Consider the following 4822-nt stretch of genomic DNA (forward strand, 5'->3'; position numbering starts at 1 on the left):
CTCACAAAAACATGTGTCGTATGGAATCAAGGTTTAAGGGATCTAGGGCTGTGCAGGATGTGCCTTGTTAACAAAATGTTTACAGGCCACTATGCTTGGTAAAAGTCATCGCCATTCTCCAGTCTCGATAAACCAGGGGCACAATGCACTGTGGAAAGCCGCAGGGACCTCTGCCCTGGAAAGCCGGGTATTGTCCAAGATTTCTCCTCACTGAGACAGCCTGAGATACGGCCTCATGGGACCATGGGACGGGAAAGACCTGACCATCCCCCAGCCCGACACCCGTGAAGGGTCTGTGCTGAGGAGGATTAGTAAAAGAGGAAGGCCTCTTGCAGTTGAGATAAGAGGAAGGCCACTGTCTCCTGCCTGCCCCTGGGAACTGAATGCCTCGGTATAAAACCCGATTGTACATCTGTTCTATTCTGAGATAGGAGAAAAACCGCCCTGTGGCGGGAGGTGAGATAATGCTGGCGGCAATGCTGCTCTGTTACTCTTTACTCCACTGAGATGTTTGGGTGGAGAAAAGCATAAATCTGGCCTACGTGCACATCCAGGCATAGTACCTTCACCTGAACTTATTTGTGACACAGATTCCTTTGCTCACGTTTTCCTGCTGACCTTCTCCCCTTTGTGACCATGAGGCCTGGGCACAAACGTGTGGCCTCTATCAAAGTCATGACACCACCAAGAGCACCCATTATTTACTGCTGCCCAGTAGGTGCCAGACGAGGTAGTAGGCACTAATTCTTTCCTTAGAAACACTCAGTGGAAGCAAGTGTTATTATCCTCACTTTACAGATGGGGGCATCACCCTGTTCTCCTGCCGCATTCCCCTTGCTGAGATAGTGAAAATAGTAATTAATAAATACTGAGGGAACTCAGAGACCAGTGCCGGTGCAGGTCCTCCGTATGCTGAGTGCCGGTCTCCTGGGCCCATTGTTCTTTCTCTATACTTTGTCTCTGTGTCTTATTTCTTTTCTCAGTCTCTCGTCCCACCTGAGGAGAAATACCCGCAGGTGTGGCGGGGCAGGCCACACCTTCAAATGATGATTAGCTGATTAGCTTGACATAGTTAACGCAAAATGATTTCTAACAAATGAAACCAATGTAAATTGATCTCAATTTAAAAAGCAAATCAGAAACAGAGTTCAGAGTTGTTACCAGCTGACACTAAAAAAACGCCTCCTAAACATCTGCACATATCTACAGATGGTGGGGAGATACAGCATAAACTTTAGAAACCATTCGTGCAGCTCATTCATTTTCTTTAAAATTGTGGTAAAATATACATAACATAAAAGTGCTCGTTCGTTTTTCCAGAGTAGTTAGGGGACCTGCCTAAGATTACTCAGAGAAGGTGATGAGGCCTTGAATGGGTTAGGGCTCTACAACTGTGCACACTAGTTGTGGGGGTGAATGGGTGCAATTCTGCACTTGTGGATGCATGACATTTACCCGGCAGAACTGTGCTGGGAGTATCCTGGTTAGCCAGAAGAGCTTGACGACACAGGAAGGGAAAAAGAGGGCAAACATGAGGGTTACTCACCAACTACCCCCAAAATAAATACAACTAAAGGCTCACACAACGTTTTTTTAATCATTAAAATGTTGGGGAGGAAAGTCCAATCTCACAGATTTGCTTTCATGAGAAGAGAATTCTTTCGCTTCTGAGGGAAGGCAAGCCTGGACAGATAGCTGGGTTATTAGGATGGCTCAGGCCCTGCAGTAAGTCTTCTACCAACAAGGACTTAAGGGTACCTTTCATGCCTTTGGCCCCTGCTTGATGCAAAGGAAGGAAACTGATGAGATCTCTGTACTTAGGCTCTCTTGGCATCAATGGGGAGACATATTTATGCTCAAGGAATGAGGAGCTGTAGCAGGACCTTCAGGAAAGGGCGCACCATGAGCCAGAGTACTCCTGCAAGGACCATGAGGCCTGGGCACAAACGTGTGGCCTCTATCAAAGTCATGACACCACCAAGAGCGCCCATTATTTACTGCTGCCCAGTAGGTGCCAGACAAGGTAGTAGGCACTAATTTTTTCCTTAGAAACACTCAGTGGAAGCAAGTGTTATTATCCTCACTTTAAAGATGGGGGCATGGACTCAGAAGGGATCAAGAAAGATCACACGTCATTCAAGGCAGAGCAGAGGATTCAAACCCAAGTCTGACAAAAGAACCAAGCTTCATCAGCAATCCTTAAAGCCCCTCCATCACAGTCATGAAGGGAAAGGTTTTCAACTTGTATTTTAAAACACTTTATAGATGTAATTAGCATATACTCCAAGGAGGAAGGGGAAAAATGACCTTCATTTGCCTGCCTACTACTTCTCCCACTCTCAACTTGAACATCATCTCTTCCAGGACTCCTCTCCGGCTCCCACAAAGTGGGTGAGGGGTCCTTCCTCAAAGTTCCCAAAATAAAGACCATCATCCTTCATGTGCAATCTCAAGCTCTGAAAATTTAGTGTTTTCGTAAGTTTGCAGCAAGCTCTTTTGGTGGCAAAAGATGAGCCGAACTAATGTGAAACTCTTTTCAGCATTTACTGAAATTATGTGAATATTTATATTCTGATGTGGAAGTAATAACCTGTTTGATGAAGGGGTGCTGCCCAGATCTGGCTGCAGTTATTATGGCATATATAGTATGTTGTACACATATTACCTTTCTAAAAGCCAAACATTTCTGATGGGCAAACCACAACTGGTCCAAAGGGTTTCAGATAATGGACTCTGAGGCCAGGTGCAGTGGCTCATGCCTGTAATCCCAGCACTTTTGGGAGGCCGTGGTGAGAGGATGACTTGAGGTCAGGAGGTCGAGACCAGCCTGGCTAACGCAGTGAAACCCCGTCACTACTAAAAATGCGAACATTAGCTGGGCGTGGTGGCGCAAGCCTGTAGTCCCAGCTACTCCGGAGGCTGAGGCAGGAGAGTCGCTTGAACCCGAGAGGCAGAGGTTGCAGTGAGCCGAGATCGCACCACTGCACTCCAGCCTGGGTGACAGAGTGAGACCCTGTCTCAAAAACAAACAACAACAACGAAAACAGACAAAGGACTTTGGACCTATACCCTATGCATAAATGTTACTGCACTACGATCATTTATTCTTTGTAACCCCAGCACTTTGTAGAGTGCCTTGCGTATAACAGATACACCACAAATATTTCCTGAGGAAACAAGGCTAAGAAATTAGCTAAGAAGGGAAAACGGTCAGTGCCTTGGAAATGACCATGGCTCCCAACTTGCAGGTCAGGCCTCTAACCGCTGAATGCCACTGCCTTCGTTGACTTTGAAGGCCCTATAAATAGTTGCTGTTGATTGAGGGCAAGAAACATAGCTGCTGTCTTCACTAGGAATAAAAATAGTTCAGTGGTCTTACACTGATGGACCCACATATAATTTTGGCCCAGGAATACAAAGCACAGCAGGCATACTCATACCTCGGACCACATGGGCAGTGTCATAGGACCCTGTGAGTTTGGGAGCCTTTGGGTCTGACCTGCTACATGCAGTGTGACCTTTCTGGCCTCCACAATTTTCTCATCTGTAAAATAGCAACCAAAGTAGCCCCAAAGGGCCTTCCAGGTGGGTCTCTACCAAGGCAGCTCATGGGAGGGACAGTAGCTGTCTCCCCACACTGCAGAGTCCTGCGTAAACTTCAGGAGCTTCTTCACTCCTGTCTACTGTTCTCATTCAGTGTAGTCTGTCCCACCGCCCCCCCCAACCCCCACACCTATTTTCTCGTCCAAAAAAAGCAAAGTCAATGCAAAAACAGGCAGTTTGGACCCCGGGCACGGAGGAGGCTCATTCTCATCCTGAACAATGGCCAAAGAATTCTGTGAAAAGTAGCCGTAGCAACAGTTAGGTCCCCTGAATCTTAAGGAGCACGGCGTGGTAATGGGGTGGTAATCACTAGCTAGCAAGGACTAGATTCAAATAGCAAACTCTTAATTGCAAGGTCTCGGGTCACAAGAGGGCCAGAGGCCTGGGAAGGAGAATGAGTGACACAAGAGGGCAGTTTCACGCGTTCCCTGTGGGGCGGTCCCTCCTTACCTGGTAACACAGGATGGTTTGCTGCACCAGCCGCGCGTACCCGTCCAAGCGGACCCCGGAATTGCTCCTGCTCCGCATCTCCCAGACGCTCCCGGGCCGTAGTGCCCGATCTGCCGCGTGGGCGCGGGACGTCAGGGCTGAGGCCTCCAAGCGGGTCTGGTTCCCGGACACTCACAGCCTTAGACAGTTCTCAGGATGGGACCGGGCCGGAGGAGGTCGAGACTTTTCTAAACGCTAGCCCCTAAGTCCGGTCGGAAAGCAAGTCAACCAGAGCTTCGCGCGGTGGGGAGGCGCGGAGGCGGGGACGGGGGCTGGAGCGACGAAGGTCCCGCCTCGGCCAGGCCTGCTGAGCTCCCGACGCTCGAGGGAGCAGCGGGAAACCGGGTTTCGGGCGTGGGGCGAGGACGCCCCTGCCAAGCCCCTTTTACGTCCCGGCGGTCGCGAGGAGGTCCCTCGGGCGGGAAGAAAACGCCCGCCCACCCCAGCCGCCGGGTAGCCCGCCCAGGCCGCGCTCAGCCCCGCCCCTGGCTCCGCCCCCGCCGCGGAGCGGAACCCTCCAAGTAGTGGCCTGAGGGGGAAGGAAAAGGGGGCGGCCCGGGAGAGCGCTGCGAAATCAGCAACGGGCGGGAACCAGGTTGCCTCCCTGAGTCCCTTCTCTCCCCGGCCGGCTGCCAACCACAGCCTAGGCCAGAGAAACAAGCCCTTCCGTCGCGGCCACCTGGGCGCCTTGGACCCGCCCTCCGGACCCGCCCCCGCCCCCGCCGCGGAG

This window comes from Rhinopithecus bieti, unplaced genomic scaffold (genome assembly GCF_001698545.2).
Source record: "Rhinopithecus bieti isolate Rb0 unplaced genomic scaffold, ASM169854v2 scaffold_63301, whole genome shotgun sequence".
In the NCBI taxonomy this organism is placed as follows: domain Eukaryota; kingdom Metazoa; phylum Chordata; class Mammalia; order Primates; family Cercopithecidae; genus Rhinopithecus; species Rhinopithecus bieti.